This window comes from Dipodomys merriami, unplaced genomic scaffold (assembly GCF_024711535.1).
Source record: "Dipodomys merriami isolate MVZ:Mamm:240054 unplaced genomic scaffold, mDipMer1.0.p SCAF_12, whole genome shotgun sequence".
NCBI lineage: Eukaryota > Metazoa > Chordata > Mammalia > Rodentia > Heteromyidae > Dipodomys > Dipodomys merriami.
This window is the reverse complement of record NW_027202493.1, coordinates 28,689,067-28,711,176: the sequence shown is the minus strand read 5'-3', so window position 1 is coordinate 28,711,176 and position 22,110 is coordinate 28,689,067. Positions and strand designations below refer to the sequence as shown.

At 34.9% G+C, this 22,110-nt stretch overlaps 1 protein-coding gene across 2 annotated transcripts in view; it reads left to right on the top strand.

The window, feature by feature from the left end:
• The first annotated feature begins 15,036 nt into the window (after window positions 1-15,036).
• The window catches only part of Wdr17 (WD repeat domain 17), a 66,831-nt gene continuing 59,757 nt past the window's right edge, over window positions 15,037-22,110 (top strand). Inside the window, exon 1 of one of the 2 annotated variants that reach the window (XM_070015988.1) lies at window positions 15,037-15,116. The gene's annotated coding sequence lies outside the window, so the exon portion shown is untranslated. The remainder of the gene's footprint in view (window positions 15,117-22,110) is intronic. The other variant, XM_070015986.1, reaches the window with a different exon arrangement.

Here is a 22,110-nt window from a genome sequence, read left to right as displayed (position 1 = left end):
AGTAGAGCTCCAGCCTTGAGGAGATTAAAGTCAATTATGAACATAAAGCACTAAAAGTTTAAGTCCCAGAGTCAGCAAATTAAAAAAAAAAAAAAGAAAATGGCTGAGGAACAGTAATCAATTTATTATCTTGTTGGGTTTTTGTTGTTGTTGTTATATAAAAGGCCATATTAACTTCAGGGCCTACAGTGAACTTTAAGAAGATTGTTTACGATTTTCAAAATGTAATTTCAAAATGTAAGACAGTGTACGTACTTACCCACACATATTTAAGGTAATTATAAATGTTGAAAAGTTTCTTGATGAATAAAGACTCCACATTCATGAAGCCAAATTTGAAAATTACATACTTTAAACATCTATTTTTAACAATAAAAATAGTTCTAGTTTAAGAATAGAATGAGAACACAATGCCTAGGACCAAAGCAAACCCTTACAAATCCAAGCTTTTATAATAATATCCAGAATATAGAGAATCCTGAGAACCACATAACCTAATCAGACTGAAAATGCACACAAAACTTGAACAGACATTTATTCAAAGAAGTTATGAAAATAGCCAGTAAGTACATGAAGATAGTCAACATCACTATCAAAAATGCAAATCAAAATTGCGGTGCACATAAGTCAGGATGTGAAGTCATTGATATTCTCATGAACTTTTAGTACAAATGTAGCATGAACCAGTTGCTATGGAAAACACTAAGGGAGTTCTCCCCAAACTGAAGAATGAAATTGCCAAATGACCCAGTTATATTACAGAATCAAAGAACTTGAAAGCAGTATATGGAAGAGATGTTTGCATAGGCCCATTCTTAATGTCATAATTAGAAAGAGCTAAACCATGAACCTATCCCAGGTGGCCATCAATGGATGAGTGGAAAAGCAGAATGTGGGTAACACCCACTATAAAAAAATTAGTCATGCCAAAAAGAAAAAAAAGAATTTGGAAGTATGCTATAATATGGATGAAAATTAAAGACAGTATGCTAAATGAAATAGATCCATCATTAAAAGATAAATGTTGCATATTTCTACTTAAAAGAAATACTTAAGTCAAAACCCATGCTGACAGAAGATAGAAAGTTGATTTCCAGGAGAATGGTAGAAAAAATAATAGAAAGTCATTACTTAATGGGTACAGAGTTCTAGGCTTGCAAGATGAAAAGAGTTCTGAAGCTGCAGAACTGTTACACACTGCTAATTACTTCCACTGAAATATATACTTAAGATAGTGGACAATAGACACATGGAAAAATGTTCAACATCTATGGCCATAAAAGAAATGCAAATCAAAACTACATTGAGATTCTACCTCACCCCAGTTAAAATAGGCATTATAAGAAAACTAATAATAATAGATTCTAGCAAGTATGTGGCCAAAAGGGAATGCTACTATATTGCTAGTGGGAATGTAAATATGTTCAACCACTGTGGAGAGCAGTATGTAGGTTCCTCAAAAGACTAAACATAGAGCTTCTCTATGGTGTAATTCCATTCCTGGCTTACCCAAATGACCATAAACAAGGTCACACTAAAGCTACCAGCACAACTATATTCATTGTAACATTATTTACCACCATTAAGATATGAAATCAACCCAGATGCCCCTCCATAGGATGAATCAATCAAGAAAATGTGGTATATATACACAATAGAGTTCTAAGCTTCCATCAAGAAGAATGGCAGTGTCCAATTTGTCAGGAAATGGAAAGACTCGGGAAAAAATCAAACTAAGTGAGGTAATCTAGACTTCCATGGCTCCATGGTTTCCCTCATTTGTAATAATTAGTTTAAATCTAGAATAGTCCTAGTAGAGGATCACAATAGTTCAATAGCTACATACATATGAATTGTAATGAACTCCAAGATATTGAAAGAAGAGGTTTTTTGTTGTTGTTGTTTCTGTTTTAGTGTACTGTTTGCAGTTATTTCTTTTTTCTTTATTTTTTTCCCCTGTGGTCTATTCCCTAGTGTCCCTGTATATATGTTTTTCTAATTTGGAGAAGGAAGGAGAATCACAGAAACAGAAGGACCAAGGATAAAGGGTGAACAAATGCAACATCCATACTCATAGACATCCATATCTACATACTCACTCCATACATCTATGCATTTATGAAACCCATTTGCACTCAAAATATGGCATGTCTAATTTATGTGTTGGTTGTATTCTTCTTAAAAATCACAATGATTGCTGGACACTGTTGGATCACACCTTTGCTCCACTAGTTTAACCATCTGCTGATAATTCATTTGGAAACAGTTATTATCATAATTGCCAAAAGGTGATTATCTAATTTCATAATAGTTCGGTTTTAATCAGAAATAAGATATATTCTATAATTGCTTTTATCATCTCATAACTTATTTCCTTAGTGGAATTTTGTACTATTACTTTTCCACTGATAGTTTAATCCAAAAGTCCTCTAAAATTTACATAGGTCATTTAGTAAAAGGCTATTTTGTAGTTCATTTCCTTTTCATATAAAAAGTAATTATTTGCCTTTCCCACATTTTAATAATTTTTAAAGTAATGATGCTGAGTATTTAAGAAGATAACTATTTAGAATGGACTGTGTTCTCAGACTTAGGAATGTTTTCCATTCATTTGAAGAGATTCAATTTTTTTTTCATAAGCCTTAAATTCACCAAGTATGGGGTACAGTGCTATTCCATTAGCAGCAGAAAAAGGAGTTATATAATGGTTTTAAAAATCACAATGGTTTTCATTTAATATATCTATATGGCCCATGTCTTACATGGAATAAGAAAGAGTTTATTTTTAATGCAGTGAATACTAGTTTTAAGAAAATAAGACTACTGAGCAAAGCAACTTTAAAACTATATACTGTCAGGTAGACAGAGCAACAACCACATTTAAATTTGCCAACCTAAGTTTATAAGCTGAAATACTGGATTCTGCTTGTACTCTAGGGATTTTTTTTTCTACATACATACATAGTGGGGCAAAATCAAGGGTAAATTATATGCAAATAGTCTAACCTTACCTCTGAATTTATACATTCCTTATTTCTGGATTTAAAATGCAATACTAGTAAATAGTATAACCCAGCTAAAAGGAATGGAGTTCTTTATTTTTATTTTTAAATGTCTGTAAATATTTTTATTAAGATTATTGTTTCAGTTAATAGCATCTCATACATATATTTCATGTTTTTGACAATTCGGATTTACCTTATTTCTGTTGTTGTTTAGTCCTTTTTATTTTGCATTGGCAAAGTATGAACAAATACGTTTGTTCAAAAGATATTAACATTGATTTTTATCCCAAGGTAAGGTTGGATAACTTTGCAAAGAAGTTGTAAAATTCGTGGCAAAGAAGATAAATCAGAACGTCATGAAGTTAGATATTATATATAGTCATATTGTCTGTCTGTCCTTCCTTTATCCTTTTGCCTTTGCTATACTCTTTATGATTATCCCTGTCCCATCTCAGGTCCACCTTCACATTGCCCCCACCTTGTTCAATCTCCAATAAGTCCTGATTCTGAATAAACATCCATAGTTGTAGGTAAACCATAAAGAACCTAACTAGAACTACTGTCTATCTATCACTGTTATTTTACTACTGTGAAATACAGATGACATACAATTCCGCATCTCCACTATTTCATTCCATTTTATTGTCAAGGTGATATACAGAGGGATTACAGTTATATAAGTAAGGTAACAAGTACATTTCTTTTTGAACAGTGTTACCCCTCCCTCATTTTCTCCTTCTTTTCCTCCTCCCCGAGTCTCCTCTCCTCTGGTTGTAAAGTTCATTTCTAACATATGGAACTAAGCCAGATGTCTCTCAGTAGATGAATGGATCAAGAAAATATGGCATTTGTGCACAATGGAATTCTATGCTTCTATCACAAAAAAATATCGCCTCATTCATAAGGAAATGGAAAGACTTGGGAAAAAAATCGTATTAAGGGAAGTAAGCCATAGGCTTAAGTAACATAGGCTCCATGGTTTCCCTCATTATTAATAATTACTCTAGGTCTAGGATGGTCCTAGAGGATCACAATAGCTCAACAGTTATGTACCTATGAACAGATAAAATGATGCTAATCCACATAAACTCCAAGAAATGGAAACCAGAGGGTTTGTTTTGTTCGTTCATTCATTTTTTTAATTGTGTGAAGTTTGTTTATTTTTAATTTTTTTCCTTTGCTTTATTCCCTGTTGTCGTTGCTTTTGATTTTGGTTCCCTTGTCTTGTAAATGTATTTATCTAATTTGAGGAAGGGAAGGGGAATAACAAAATGGTGAGAAAAAGGACAAAGGGAGAACCAAGGCAACAGAGATACTCGAAAAACAATATGTTGGAAATGAACTGCCCAACTTGGGAGAAAGGGAAATGGGGAGGAGGGGAAGTGGGAGAAAATAGGAGAAGGGGTCATACTATTGGACAAGAAATGTACTCATTACATTACTTATATAACTGTAACTGCTTTGTACATCACCTTTACAACAAAATTAAATTTTTTACAAGTTTCAGATGATAGCAGACCAAAAATCATATAACTGACAGCAAGGATGATCCAGAAATTAATTTTGCTATAAAGAATATTAACTGGGGAGACAATGATAAAAATGTTAGTGCATGCAGGTTAGATAACAATTTCAGAATTAACATTCTAATTTGGATAATTGTGCTTTGGTTACATAGGAAAGTGTATTTTCTGGTTAATAAAGATTCACTGAAATATCTAAGAGTAAGGAACACCACATCAGCTGGCACTCCTAATTGTTAGGATCTTCTCAAACATATTTTTAGTCATAAATCCAAAATACAACAGATAGTCCTATTTAAGAAGATTAAAAAGAAAAGTAGTTGTTATTCTTCTGTTCTATATTAAAAACATGAAATATGGATTATTCTAAGTTGTGGTGGTATTGTTTCAAGTATGGGAAATGCAACAATATCCTGGTAGCATCTGCTGTCAAATCACTGTAGTTGGAAATAGATTACCAGGCTCCCTATCCAGCTGGCTTAATAGTGTTCAAAGCAAGCTTCTTGACTCCTAGAGAGCGTGCATCTAGTGATACTGTGACTTAAATCTCATTATTTCTTTAGTATTTTCCATAAGTCTAATTTAAATGTGAACACTTTACAAACATTGTGGGGTTTTGTTAAAGCAACTACATCTGGTTCAAGTATTCTGTTTCTGGAGTAGCCATCTTTGTTTGCAGGAGAACATGCAAAGCGTGAGTGCAGCAGACAGAACATTGACTGAGGTGCTTTCATGTTGGAGAACAGAGAAATGAAAATGAGAATGTTTAAGTAAGTAATGATAACAATAAGACCCTGTATTAGGTTGTGGGAAGGGAAATGTAGGCAGTAGATGGAGGGTTGGATAGTTAAAACAAGAAGGAAAACAAACACTGCAGCAAAGTACATGGTTTAAAGAAGGTGAGAATTACTGAATTCCAGTAAGCTAGGAAAACGATTTGAGAGGTTGTGGAAGATTGATTTTTACAAGATACTCTTCCCAATATGTTCCTGTTTTGTCAGGATCTTCAGAACAATGGAAATTGACATACTACAAAGATAGAGAATGTCTCTTCTCCCTCAGAGACAATATACTTAATGAATAAGGAAGTGTAAAGGCTGTTTTCTGGTCTTTTCCAAAGTCAATTGGTCACATTCCAACATAAACAGATTTCCCTTTCACTTAGAAGAGATTTGTTTACATTCCAGAGTAAAAGATAAGGAAATGTCTCTCTTCCTCTGCTTCACACCCGGCAAATTCCAGTGCAAGCTCTGAGTTTCCTAAGTTCAGAGATCCTGTCCTTTCCACATTAACTGTTTCAGTTACATCTAACTCTAGACTTGACTTTTCCCAGAGAATTCTGGAAGGGTAGGGAAACACATGTACTGTGAATAAATAAGAGGCTGTTCTCAGACCCAGACAGAGGTTTCATGTTTATTTTTATACACACATATACACACACACACACACACACACACACACACACACACACACACACACACAAATGCACAAATATAATTATCATCTGAGTATCATTATCTATGTTCCTATTATCCATCCTTCTGTCTATTTGTCTGTCTATCTACCTATCTACCTACCTACCTACCTATGTTCCAGTCAATCATCTACTTTCTATTCACCTGTTCATGTTTTCCTAGCTCACTCTTTGTAATAGTAGGCCAATACTTTTTTTAAATCTCCTTCAAAATGTCTACTTGGATACAATGTTTTCTTTTTGTTTTACTTTCTACCTTCACTTCCTTTTTATGGCCGCTAAGTATAATATCTGGTAGTAAGATCAGTTCAAAATAATTTCTTTTCTTTTTTCTTTTATTTTCTTCTTCTTTTTTTTTGTTTTGCTACCAACAAGTAGACAGTATTCCATATGAGTCCCCTTGTACTCTGAACACTTACAAAATGAAAAGTTATAGGATAAGGCAATTCTACATTAGGCCTTCTATGGTCTCTTTGGAAATATTAATTCAGTCTTCTATGCTATCGCTTGGATTTTATTACATTATTTTTCTCATCATTGGCTTCTATTTCCTATTATATGTACTTCTGAGACCTCTAGCAAAGTTTCAGTAAGATAAATCACTGACAGTTGTTGAAGCATAAGAGGGTAGGGAAGAAGGAAAAGAAGAAAGCAATAGGGTGAATCAGGCTGATTTTAAATATCACATATGCACATGGCAAAACCCCTTTGTACAAATAATATACACTACAACAAAGAATGGCAGAAACAGAGACTTTCTGGGGTTGTGAGTCCCAGAAGATGAGGAGAGGGCAAATGGAGAGGGTGAAGAGGATGAATCTGGTCAAATTATTTTATATGCATGTATGAACAGAGAATAGTGAAACCTAATAAAAGTATCTGAAGAAGGAGAGAAGAAAAAGTGATAGAGAATGAATTTGCCAAGGGTACTTAACATGAATAGAAATGTCTTAAAAAAACTTTTTTTTAAACAACTAATGCACGCTAATAGAAATGCAAAGCAAAAAGGAAAAAAAAAAAGATGTATCATTGAAATTGCTCTCCTTATTAGGACCTGAGATTAAGCTACATTGTGCCAATGCCAGGCCAATGATAGTCTTTTCTGGGTAAAAACAATCATTTCTCTTTTTTTTGTAATTTTAATTTTAATTTTTATTGTGAAAATACTGTACTACAGAGGGGTTACAATTACATGGGCAAGATAATGAGTACATTTCTTATCCAGCATTGTAGCCTCCTCCGCTGTTTCCCCTTCCCATCCCTTCCCATCCTCCCCGTCCCCCCTCCCCCTCACCCCCCCCCACCAAAGTTGTAAAGTTCGTTTTTGACATAACGACTTGTACATCTCATTGTTGCAATGGGTCCACCTGTATCCCTATTTAAACGATTTGTTTTCCCCTTCCCCTCCACAAATTATACTGACATCAAATACAGTGAAAGCAGGGGTTATTCTGTGGGGGAGGGACATACAAAGCAACAAAGAAATAATCTTATAAATGTGTTAGAAACAATCGCATGAAAGAAAAAAAAACATTTGAATACATATCTTAGGGTTCATTTCCCTAACATCACCTTATCTGACCTTTTCTGCTTGACTCAGACATATACTAGATATTGCAAATAAGGGAAACTATGGGACCTATGTTTCTTTGGGCCTGGCTTACTTCACTTAATTTAATTTTCATTTCTGAGTCACAGGTTGATTCTACTGATGGATGCACAGCCTTCATGCAGATTATTGCATTGTTTTCTCCCCTGAAATGAGCAGCAGATTCCTTCACCTCTTGTTGTATTTGTATATATACAGGACAACCGGGGCCCACAATTGCAACAGGGCTATTCACAGCCCTAAAAATTAGTTTTAATTGTTATTCAAATTATTTTTATGAGCAATATACCAGTTGCTTAAAATTGTGGAATTATATAAGTTTTTCTTAATTGTTGTTGAATATTTCTAGGCCAAGACTGTAAGCTTGGACTTTTCTTCCTTAGGATATTTCTCTTGAAGCCCTTTGCAGGGCTAGTCTTCCAAATGTTCATGAATTTTAGAATCCAAGCACAAATAACATTTCAATACATCACTATGATGAACTTGGAATATACCACTCACTGCAGAGCTGGCATGCCAGAAATCCACACAAAAGGACTGCTAGAGCAGCCCCTACCTTCATCTTTCCTGCTTCCATTTGTCCTCATAGCTCAAAGCAGGAATTTTAGAATGCATGAAATTTAGGAAAATGTTTTGCTAGCAAGCAAAAATGGGCCTTGAGATAAGAAATAACCTTTGTAGCTCTGGGTATTGGTGGCTCAAGCCTGTAATCCTAGCTACTCAGGAAGCTGAAATCTGAGGACTGTGAGTCAACGCCAGCCCAAGCATCTCCAATTAACTAGCAAAAAGCTGAAAGTGGAGCTGTGACTCTAGTGGTAGAACACTATTTTTGAGCAAAATAAAAAGCTCAGGAATAGTACCCAGGCCCTGAGTTTAAACCCTAAGACTGGCACACACACACACACACACACACACACACACACACACACACACACACACACACACGCACACACACACGAAATAATACAATAAAAAATAATCTTTGTAGGTAGGGGTAGACTCCTTGGATGATGGGTAAAGAGTTCAATGACAATATTGAGAGGAAGAAAGGTATTTTATGCAGTGGCAATTACTGAGAAAGAAGTGACAGATTGGGAACTTTAGTGTACCCTTCAAACAAAATCAAACAGAAAGCATGATGTACCTTTGAGCGTTATGTGATGCTGGGGCAGAGCATGCAGGGATAGAAAGGATATGTGAACTGCTCCTGCTTCTATCCTGCCACTGCTGCTTTGGGCAGGACAAGGAGCAACATTCCACCAGGAGAACCAGGCCAGTGCAGCAGAGACCCCCAGAGAGAGCCGTGCAGTGGAGAACTGTCATATAAACGATCAGCAAGGACAATGACTTAGGTACAACCTACGGCTTTCCACATAGACACAATACCCAGCAATACAAAGTCTGGAAGGGGAGATGAAGAAGAATGTTTGAGTGTTATTGGTTTGGCTTCAAATAACAAGATATAATCACAGCTGTTTAAAATGGCTAGATCATTTCAAGGTTGGAAAAGCAAGATGTAATTGGCTCTTGGTCTGAGGAAGAGCAAGAACAACTAGAGGCAAATGAAATAAATGCTAAATACCAAGCTTGGCCTAACACAATCTGCATTTCTTTCACATCTAGCAGTAGAAATCAACAGCTACTTTGACTCTACTCAGGAGACAATAGTGTCATCTAGTGGCAACTTGTTTCTCTCTCTCTCTCTCTCTCTCTCTCACACACACACACAAAATCATAAGGAAAAGTTAGAATGGTTCTGATAAAACTAAACAGAAAAATTTGGAAATTCTGTCTTTTTTTATGCTAGATCTTAACCAAGCAAAGACTCACCATAAGAATTTTTTTTTCATGTTAACTAGTGAGCAATAATAATACACTCCACATTCTTTCCCTTTCTCTACCAAAACAAGCTCAGCCAGAAACCCCTCAAACTTTGACAAGAAACTTTGGAATAACAGTGCAGAATAAATAGGTTAAAATTTTCTTTTACTATGGTGATAGCTATTAAATGATTCTGGTTTCAAATCCTATTTCATCCCTCTGAGATGCTGAGCTTATGGTTTTCTCTCAGTAAACAAACACATATTTTTATGAGGAATAAGTAAATTCATTAAAATTAAATTGATCATATTTTCTACCTCATGAGTATGCAGAGCTCCCAAAGCTAGCTCCACTCATAATACTAGAAAAACTTTTGGAAAGACAAATGAATTTTAGATATCAACCATAATGTATTCTCTGTCTGACCTGTTGGATGTCTTTGAGCTGTTTTAAAATTATAGGTTACTAATAGGTATTGTCTGGCAAAGATTTAATTGGCTTTTCTTTCAAATCTGACACAGAAAAACATAACAAAACCAACAAATTGTCCTATATTGTAAATGTATTTCAATATTTCTTCCCATACCATATAAATTTGTAAGACTTTGAGTGTTCTTTGGAATTGCTTACAAACATCCTCATATTTGCCTAAAATTCTTAAGATTTAGGAAGTAGCATATTGATTGACCAAGAAATTTCTCAAAAGTCAACCATATTTTTCATGAACGAGATGGAAAAGTCCATTTATAAAACAAAACAACAAAAATTCTCTTGCAATTGAAGACTTAGAGAATACTTATAAATTAATTGCTAAAGGTCTTGTCTCATGATCATCCTCCAAGTTCCAACTTAAAAATAAAATTTCACCCAATGCAAAATTTTGAAAAGCTAAATATAACCATCTCATTAAGAATTAGATTCATTAAAATTTTTTTATCATTCCTTTAAGAAAGTAATTTGTATGGTCAATATTGAGTAGTTCTGATATTATTGAATTATTCAGATATTTACATAGACCACACTCCATTTTTGTGGAAAAATTAATAACTTAAATATCTCCATGAGAGAATTTCAATGAATTACTAATATCTTCAATTTTTTTAATAATAAAAAAATTTTCTTGGGTCTAGGGCCCAAATAGTATGAAGAAACAATGTGCAAAAAAGTTTCATGTTTTTGTTTAATTTAATCTGCCATGCATGTGGTAGTGCATACTTGTAATTTTAGGGATTTAACTCCAGCACTTATGTCAAAACAACTAGTTAGTCTCAATGCCTACATCAAAAGGTTAAGTTCACATGAGTGTTTAAGTGATAGGGATAGTAGATAATGATAATAATAGAGATGACTATGCTAGTTAAGAGAATACTGCTAATTGGGATGACTTGTTAAGAGAGCTGACTTGTTAATGGTACCAGCTAATGGAAGATAAGAGGTTTAGTTAAGAGGGATGATTAGTTAGGAAGACTCATTAATGGAGGCTTGTTAAGAGGTCTCAAGAAAATTGTGAACACAATTATCAGAACAACTAATTAAAACCAATGCCTAAGACAAAAGAATAAGAACTAATGTCAGAATGACTACTTAACATAAGCACTTATGTCAAAATGACTAGTTAACATGAGCACCTAGTATGAGATTGGTCAACTTTTCTAAGTTGGTTGCTTAAAAGGCCCTGCTTTAGACTGGTGGCTTGGTTGTTGTTGATTATTCTGCTAAGATAGTATCAGTAAGTAAAGAAAGTAGCAGAGTGTAAGACACACATCAGGTTGTTAAAAAATAAAGTAGCAGAAGGTGTAGTATATTTTCTGTCTCAGGCCAATACTATCAGTATAAATGAACTATTGAGTAAAACCATCTTCTCTACAGTTTACATATAAAAAGTACATTGAACTAAAAAAGTATTTATTAAGTAGCTAAGGTAAGTGAAAGTTTCAGGTCAGGTGGGGAATCTGCTCAGTAACTGAATATTAGAGTTCTTCATTTTACTCAGATTCAACAAATCCATATGTGAATTAAATATGATGAAGTTGGGCCTAAACCATAAATCTGTTAAATTCCATGATTGCAATAGCCTATCCTGGAAAATGAAATTTTGGTGTCACTAGGAAAAGAAGCTGAAAAGAAGCCAGGGTCATCACCTAGAGAATACGCAAAAGAAAAAAGAATAACTATTTACCAGCGCTTACCATGATAATCCTAGCTAGTTTGAAGGTTGAGAATCGGAGGACGATGTTTAGAGGCTAGCAGGCAAAAAATTCATGAGACCTCTCTCAACTAATAGCTAACTAGGAGCCTAAGATGAAGAGAATCACTGTTCCAGGCCTCTTCCTGAAGAAAAGTCTGTAAGGTTCTGTCTCAATGGGGAAGTTGGGCATGATGGTGCATACTTGTCATCCCCACTATAATAGGAATCAAAAATAGGAAGATTGCCATCCAAGCACACTCTTGGGTAGAAATGCTAATTTTAACATATTGAATATACTTAGATAATATTTTGGATAGAAATTATATATAATATATTATTATATATAGATATAGTATCTATTAAGGACTATTTCAATTTTTAACTGTCTTTTTATCTAATACATTTTTAAGGTTTAGATGTCTATGGACTTAGTTCGCATCAGTTTGATAAGATGTTTTTGCCAAATTAATAGGTTCTTATAGTGTGATAAGTCATTTTAGATAGGGAAATCTGAAGTCCTTTGGCTAAATTTTCTTCAAATTTAATTTATGGAGTACTTGGTTGTATTTTATTGAAAGTATCTGTTAAAATGGTGCTTGTTACATTAAATTGCATTGTAAGCCTTTTTAGAATCACTGTTTTTAATGAAGCCTAGCCTTGAAGATGAACTGGCTGGATATTTGGTTCCCCTAATCATTTTGCTTTTAAATTTAATCATGAAAAACTTCATGTACTTGAAATTTTAAGAACTAATGATTGCCCTGAAAGTGTCAATCAGCCTGTGTTGCTAACATTCTTTCCCTTCTGAGATAAGCATTACATTAAATCTTAAGGAATGAAAATCAGCATGAATGAATTTCTTTGGAAATTAGGTTATAAAATTTCTCTAGATTTAACTATGGCCATATTTATTTAAGCTTCTTGTTGCAAACTATCAAACCAAATTCTGGTAAAAGTATAACATTACTAAATTTAAAGACTAAGATCTTGGTACTCATTATGTTACTCAACCTCACGACATTATTATTAAATTGTGAATGCACAACAACTAGATACTTTTGAATCTCTCATTCACTTTTATATTCTTACCTGGAGATATTTTTTTCTCTTTTTTGGTATTATCAACTATACAGCTCTTCTAAGAGATATCATGAATGCTGGGTGCAGTGGTTTATGCCTGTAACCCCAACTATTTTGGAAGCAGAGACAGGATTGTGGTTTGAGACCAGAACAGGCAGAAAGGCCTAGATCATATCTAAAACATAAGTAAACAAAAAGGGTTGGATCATGGCCCTGAGTTCAATCCCCTTTACATTTTAGATAGATAGATATCATATGTGAAACCTGTAGCATATTTTCACATAAATGTTTGTCATTTTTCCCTTCCTTTCATTGCTTTACTCTAGGCTACTAGCATATTATCCATGAAATTTGAGGTTTTCTCCTAATCAAATATTTTTCATCCCTTTATATACTTAGGTGCATGGCCAATAATTTCAAAGCATCTTTCCTACAGAAAAGCCCCAATTTACTCATTGTGATGGCTTCCTATAGCTTAGAGATGTTAATGTTTAAGTGACATATGGACTTCTGTATTCTTTCTCAAGGTAGCCTTATTTTTAATCTTCCCTTTACAAATTTGTATCCTCATCCTCCAGAAAAAAACAGACAATTGAAAATTAAGTAAGCTAGCCATGTACTTTCCCCACATTGTGCTTTTGGCAATGTTGTTTAGTATGTTCTTTCTCCTTTTCTGCCATGTGAAATACTACTTATTTATCCAGTCTCTGTTCACGTATCATTCTTAAAATTTTACTTTAATACCATGGCAGAAAAAAAACACCTCCTTTTTTTGAAATAATCTCACGGTGTTGTTGTATAACTCTATTCGAAATGTAACATATTAAATGACTTTAATGAGGCCCTTAGGATTTTACTGGTAAAATGTATACTAGCTTATTGATTTCTCTATCCATCTAGTCATCCAACATTGACTCGTCAAAACCTGAGATTCATCAGTTGCCTTTTTAAAACATAGGAAGCAGAGTTGTAGGAGACTAGTTTGTAGGCAGGTACTGGTGGCTCACATTTGTAACTGAGGCGAAGATTGGGGAAAATCAGAGAAGTTCAGGAGATTCCATCACTACGGAAGAATCTGGGAATGGTGGCTTTAGCCTGTCATCTAAATTACATCAGGAGAACGGTCCAGGTGGGCACCTCTGGAAGTGAGTGAGATCAGCCAGTTACAAGAAGGCCTTTGAGGTGTAGCTTGGCTTCCCAGCACCTGCCTAGAAGCACAAGTTCACACCCCACTCATCCAAAAGAAGAATGAAGGATCTTTTTTTTTTTTTTTTTTTTTTTTTTTTTCAGTAATGGGGCCTGAACTCTGGGCCTAGGTGCCCCTGAAGCCACAGCGCAATCCACAGCGCCACTTCAGAAAGTCAACATAAGTAAATTTTAATTTGCAAAATCCCTAGGATAAGTCCCATGGTAGGGAATACTCTGCAGAAAGTATTTTGGAACAGAAGAACGATGTGCTGCTCGAGAAGGTAAGAAGCTTGTGATATAATTAAAGTTCACTGTATTCACTGTTCAGTTCAAGATAGAAAGGCCACCTATTTTTTTTCCCAGTGTTTTGTATTAAGGCCCTAGATAGATCACAGAAATATGAAAAATCTAATAGGAATGACGAGCACTAAGCATTTCCATTCAACCAGATTCCACAGGGAAAATGTGTGTTTTGCACACTGGGAACTATTAACTACAAACAGCTCCATCAGCAAATCTCATCCACAGAGGTTTCCAGTGGAGATACTTGAGTCCACTCAGACAGTAAGAAGTGTGGGACAGACATTCTGCACACCCTTTCCAAAATTTTGCCAAGTTAGCCCTGAAAGAGGCTCATTTTCCTCCTCCAAGGAAGAGGGATACCCAAGGAAGAGGGATGAATTGCTATCTATCTATCTATCTATCTATCTATCCATCTATCTACCTACCTATCATTTATATATCTCTCATTTTCCTAGAAAGTTCAGTATAGACTCCGTATGGAATGGTAACTGTGGTGACAACGCTCACAGTTTTTCTCCACTTAGAATCTCTCTGCAAATCTCTCAACATTTGTCCCGAAGCCTGGGTACTGTATCTTCACCACGGCCTCCCCGTTGCCAGGTAACCACCTCACCCACCGCCTAGTCTCCAGGGTAACCAGCTACTTCCGCCTCCTCTTCCCAGGTGCGCCAATCAACGCCAGGCATGCCTGTCACGTGGATGTTGGAGGCGGGGCCTGGAGAGCATCCCTCCTTGCACGCGGGGCGCGCCAGAGTCGGCCTCAGCAGTCTGATTTCCCGCCCCTCGGAATTGGCGGGCTGGGCCTGGCGGGGTGGGGTGGGGCGGGGCGGGGCGCGGCGGGGCCGGGCGGGTCTAGCATTGACACTGTGCCGGCTTCAGCACCTCCCACTGTCCACTACTGCGGCCTCGGTCTTGCCTCCTCCAGGTAAGAAGCCCAGGGGCTGCGGGCCGAGGGCGGGGGACCAGGTGAGGAGACGCGCAGGTGAGGCGGGCCTTAGGTGAAGGGCCCTGGCCAGTGGCTGCGGAACAGGGACTGGTGGGCGATTGTTGGTGCTGGAGGCATCGCAGGGAACCTGTGAAGGCTCCCGATGGCCGACTGGGGTTTGGTGCGTCCCAAGGGGCTTTGCACACCAAGCTGCCTGATTAATCCCCTGATGATTAACAAGCCACAGCCAGAAGCCAGATCCCCGTATGTCAGCCACCCTGAGTGTACCCGGTCACGATGTCAGCCACCCTGAGTGTACCTGGTCACGATTTCTAGAGGAAGTGCTTACTTTTTAGTGCTCGAGGCTGTGAATTTTGTGCATGTCTAGAGCCTAGGTGGTTAATTCTCATCAGTGAACCCACAGACACTTCTGGAGAGATTACTTACCTCACGTCAAAGATGCTTTTAGTATTAGGGTTGTACCGAGAATGCTTTGGTTAAAAGAGATTTTTTAAAGTCAATATTCAATCTAAAACAAGAATCTTATATGTTAAGTAAATATTAAAATTGCAATCTTTGTCCCCCAACACTCATACTCTTGCATGCAAACGTTACAAGGAAAAAAATTTAAACTGGCTTTAAAAGTATGTTGGTTTCAAGCAATTGCTTTAATAAAATTTGGTGAAAAGTTCAATCATATATTTAAAAAATCACATTTTTCATATACATGTATGTATGTATATATACAACAAGGACTTTAAGAGAGATATGATACATTTCTAAGTCATTCAGAAGTATACTTCAAATGTAAGCTAACCCCAAACCCTCAAATCCATTTAAAACTCAACATGATGAGATTATAAGGACTGTTTTTAGTACTATAAAAGCATTTCTATTACAGAACTGCTTAGATGAAAATGAATGAATGAGTTTATAAATGTAAGCTCAACAGGAGTTGAAACATCCTATGCATTTGTGATTTATGGCCTGTCATTGTCCTGTTTGAGAAGGATTGATGCTGGACAGGTAGTGATTATAACATAGTAGAAAATACTGTCTGTGGCATCCTGTTGAGATTTTTGCCTGACTTGCATGCTCATGAAAAATATACAGTTATGTTTGAAAGCAGAAGTCTGACACAAGAGGTTTCATGACTTTTGCTGTTCTATGATCTGAGATCCAATGTACTCATTGAGTGACTATGAAAAGTTGTCAGCTCAATAAAATTTTGGAAGTATGCTTCAGTGGTTTATTTAGAGTCATGTAATAAACAGTAGTTTAAGGACATTAAAGACATTAAGAGTTCCTGAGAATTTTTCTGAATTGGAGCAAATAGTGACCTGTTTCCAAGAACATACATGGAAAGAAAAGTCATGTATTTCTTGAGTGAATTGCACAAACTTACATTATATATAAAGAATTGTCAAATTTTAGTATTTATATTGACTTTTTAAACTCCTTTGCTTCTAATAAAGGGAACACTACTAGGGCTGGAGTGTTTATTTGTTGCTGATTTCTAAGAACTCTACTTTGTGGCCCTTAGCCTGAGCATAGATAGGCAAATAGTAGTTTTTAATTTACACAGAGAATAGTAGGAACCATTTTATGTTTGCTTGCTTGTATGTTTCTTGCTTCACTTGACTGAGAACTAGCAGTCCAACATGAATGATTAGCTTATCTTCATTAACAACAAGGACAAATTCCCCCCAAATCCATTATTATTTTCCTAAACATTGTAATAAAGACTAACACAAAATTTCCAACCATTAGAAGGATTTGTATTTTCTTCCTGTATGATTTGAAATGTGGCATATGTAAAAAAGTTTTACTAGTCAGTCTCATTATATCAGATTGTAATCAGCTTAACCATTCACAGTAATGATGTGTGTTATATGCAAGCATCACCCCTACACTGTCCAACTTGTGAATGGTCTCATTTTATATTTTGTACATTTGTTCCATTTGCAAGTTTGACATACTAAAGAGAAGTCATGTGACTTTGTCTTCATGAAGAAAGGTTTTATTGAGAGCATTTTAATTCAAAATAATATTAGGAGGAGATTGAGGAGGGGTTTGTATTAATTGAGGACCCTTTTCTTTTGTATCAGAGATAACAAACTAAGAGTTGGTCTCACATTCAAACCACTTGTTTTGTGATGATAGTGTGGCCATTATCTCTTCACTGTTAATGAGACTATACCTTTTTATGAGAAGAGATTAGGTATGGATCCTTAAATAAATTAGAAATTCTCCAGACAATCTACAGAACATATAATAAATAAGTCATCTTTGGATTTAAAAGGTTTGGAAGAGTTGTAACTTTTATAAGTAATGAATTAGTAAGGAAATACTACAAAATAATCAGTGTAAAAGATGAATTAAAACGTTTTAAAGTTCACCTGGTAAAGCATGGGCTATCACAATAAAAGTGTTCACTGATCAGTACTAGACAAATATGATTGAAGAGAAATTTAAATATTTTACATAGACTGGTCTTTACTCCATATATACGTGTGGGTGGGTGTGTATGTATGTGTGTGTGTGTGTGTATAAGAAGAAAGGGAGCCTGAACACTTGAACTTGGAACGGTAGCTAGCACTTCCCAGTCACATCATTGGCTCCTTAAAATAACTTCTTTTTGCATGAAATGACAAGTATCATTTTTTATTACTGTAGTTGTACTTATACAATATAATCTTTTAGGTTAATTATCTACTAAAATTCTGGGATTATGCACTCTTAGAACTAGAAGTAAGCAACAATGTAAATCTTCTATAGTAAGATAATATAGGAGAGAATTCACCGTTTTTCTATTAACATGGTATTTGTTGATTCTCATGTTTAGGAAAATCCTGGCAAAAGACACATCAAGTAATTTTTCTCTTGTGTCAGTGAAGATGTTTACAGCATACAATGCTTGTTTCTAATTTCAAATGCTCAGAAGAGATGAACTAACAACAGAGTTTATAAACAATTTTGTTTATGTTTAGACTTGTTTTACTTTTCAAATTTTTATCACTTGAACTTGTGAGCATATGTTCATATACCAAGAAATTTGTTACCAGGATGTATAATTTTAATTTTATATCACACATACAAAATCATACATTCTAATAGGAAATTATAAAATAATTCTCATTAATTAATACATAAACAATACAAAATTTATTCAATAATACAATAAATAAGTCTCAGTATTTTAATGCAAACAATTTACAAGAAGTCCTGTGCACTATTTAATTGGTGGATAAAAGTAAAAGCAGTATTGAATTGATTAGTTTTAATAAACATACACTTTGAATGACTCTTACTGTGAAAGTTACACAATGTTTTTCTTAAAGGTAAAAGTAACAACAGGTGTGGTCGAGCCTTTTCAGAATTTAATCTAGAAGTCTTAGAGAGCACCAAGTCTTGTTTTAACATTGTTCTGTAAGTGAGGATCAATCATGTAACAATTAAGTTTTTTCCAAATTAGTGATAGGAAAGCTGGTCTACAACCACCTAGTCTAATACTTAGTATTATAACAGTTACTCTCAAGATTTACATAGTATATTACTGCGATCACTTTATTTTGCATTAAAATTCTTCAAGCTCCTAACTCAAAAGTTTAAATAAAGTTTAAATCACTTTATATTTTAAAATATAAATAACTATAAACAATAACATAAAACTGTATAAAATAAATAACTGTATAACATACATGCTTTGTCTTAAATGAATAATATACTGAAAATAGCAAGTGCCTTCTTAAAATTCATAAAATGTATTGATTTGCTTGTGAAGTCAATGTAAGTTTTGCTGCAGTTTCTCATCTGGTTACTTTAGAAGTTGCTTATCCCAGTGTACCTCACACATGTATATAATACTTAAAACACTAAAATCTACATAATACACAAAATACATTTATTTAGATGTTAAATATATTATATTAAAATGAAGATGCTTTTGGAAGTCTCCACTGAAGCCTAGTTAGGGTTACCCTTAGGTATGTAAAATCTTGAAGTTGCAGGCATTTATTTTCTAAGCGTTTTTCCCCCTTCAGTGCTAGATTCCATCAGGAGCTGTGTTACTAAACAGTTACTTTCCTAACAGCTGAAGCATCTCCTGGGAGCTTGTTAGACTTGTATATTACCTGACTACACACCTTTGAAGTGAGAATTCCTCAGGGATAGGTCAGGGAATCTGTGTTTTAACAAGCTTCAAGTAAGTCTTTTGAAAGGTATAGTGTTGGAAATATTGGTGTCAAGTACATTATGACACTGGACTTGGTCACTTCTCAAGTTAGTAATGTCCATGTAGCATTCTACTTCTGAGGTTTGACTTGGACATACCATGAACTACTAGATAAATATAATAGTGGACATATTTCTCTAACCTTCCTATTACAAATGTAGTTTTATTTGAATGTAATGTCTCGCCTTCATATTTAATTGCATGTTGATGATTGGGGAACATTTTTGTTTATTAAGAACATAGTTTTAGTAGACTAGAAAGTAGATTAGTAACCTGCCTGATCTATGCATAGGCCTCCTATAGTAGCAGATAAAGAAAACTCTTAACTCAGCAAACTTTAGGACATATTTTAGGCTTCTGTCAAAATACCGGATATATACACTTCTGGCTTTTTTGTTTTTGTGCAAGTTCTGGGGCTTGAACTCAGGGCCTAGGCTTGTGTCCTTGGGCTTCTTTTGCTCAAGGCTAGTGCTGTACCACTTGAGCCACAGTGCCACTTTTGGCTTTTTCTGAGTAGTTTATAGGAGGTAGAGCCTCACAGACTTTTCTGCCCTGCCTGGCTTTGACTGTGATCCTCAGACCTCAGCCTCTTAAGTAGTTTTGATTACAGGTGTGAGCCACCAACACACTACTCACATTTCCAAATTTAGCAGTGTTAGGTAGCTATTTTAAGTTTTAAGCTTTCAGAATCCCATTTGGGGTTTCTCAGTTTACTTCCCCAAATAATCATTAGCACCCTTTCCCAGAATATGAAAATACCAGCACTAACTAGTTTCTGCCAAATGGGAATCTAAGTTTCACAAATAGTTTTAAGCATAGAGGCTCAGTGGGCTTTAAAAACTCATGCAACACTCAGTTCACAAACTAGATTAGAAAGGAACAAGGTTCTTCACATTAACAGAATAATTTGTACCAGAGTTCCTTAAGTTATCCTTCCTGAAGAATGATTCTATTTATAAAAAGAAGGCTCTTTTTTCATTAAGCATTATGTAAGAAACAATCCCATGTCTTTTATGACAAATACTGGCTTTATTTCATACTCTTCTATCAACAACATATTTAACTTCTCCCATCTTACTTTACAATCGAATATGTGATTTCTCTCACCTCCATTTTTCTTTGCCTAACTCTCAGATTGGTCACATTGAAGGTATTACGAATAAGCTTGTTTAAGCAAAGTAGATTACTTCTGCAGTCAAGTCAAACATCATTTCCATATTGCATCACAAAGATGCAATCTTCATGATTGCATCTTCCAAAGACCGAGAGAACGCCATAGTTCAAACCCATCTGTTTTTAGTGGTTAAAATATAGGAAAGTGTAAAGATGAATTTATGTAGATGGATGGTGAAAACAGCTGTAATGTTTTTGAATCAATCTTTTGCTATTCTGTCTTATAGCCCTTAATTTTGTATAAAAATCCCAGGTTTTGCTGACTAAATTGGAATCTGGATAGGTGTAAGTGGTTATTTTGCAAGCTTAGACTAAAACTGCTATAATAACAGTGGTCTTTTCTACATGCTACCTAATTTAGAATTTTAATGTAGGCTAATACGGTACTTACTGTGACCCATTTTACCAGCTAATCTTTTAAGACCATTACGATTTGATACATAGTGAGAATGCGTAGATACAACATTATGCTAAATATGGAAAAATTAGACTCAAGAATAACAGAAATGTATAAAATTAATCTATGTTAATAGAAGATGTTATACATAGATTTTCTGCTAAATTATCTCATTGAGACAATCATTCTTAAATTTTACTGTGCATATGACTCATCAGGGGGTAATACTAACAACTCTTTACCCCTAGATTCTGATTTACAATTGTGTTATGAATTATTTGAGTAAACACCTCAAATCAAAGTGAGATTTTAATTAATCATAATAAAATATGACTATATATTACAGTGAGAATAATATTGGTTATTTCAAATTACAGATTTTGAAATAGGAAGATTTTCTGTTAGGGATCAAATGGCTGATACTTTAAAATTTTCTTCCAATTTTCTATACCTTTCAGTTTTTTTGAGACAATTATTATATGCCAATTATATCATTATATAAAATATTTGTGGCAAAGCTCCAATCACAAACTTTATACATTGATTCTAGTGATGTATTTTCATAATAAAGCTAATATATTTCTGTTTATTTAGAAAATTATAAAAATACCAAATATTATAAAGGTGAGTTCAACAAAATATTCTTGAATCTCTACCTCCTCAAATATCTGACCTTTTATGACACATTTCATACATCCGCTGTCTTAAATTTCCAGAAACATGGCCATAATATTTGCTGTTGTCCCCCCCTCTGTCTAGCAGACATTTTGAACAGAAGCGATTATATTTTGATCTCCCATCTCCTTTCAGATATTTGGTCAGTACCAAATGTGATATGATTTAAAAAGACTATAATAGGAGACCTTGATTCAAAACCTCTCATTGTCTTTCCCTATACTATTGTTTTCTGACATCAAGCGTTCTCTTGTATATCATTTATTTATTTATTTTGGTCACCTATGGATTCTCTCCTATACGAGTTAAAGTGCTAGCCAGATGGGACTTTCACTGGTTATGATAAGTGTTTTCTTCCTTCATACTTGTCTTATATAGACTACTACTCAGTAAATATTTATTGAATGAATGAATGACTTGAGAAGTGATTGGTGAAGTTCTAAAAAGGTAAATACATTAAAAACATTTCATTTCCCTATGGACTTTTAACTAGTATGCCATTTAGTTACTTGCAT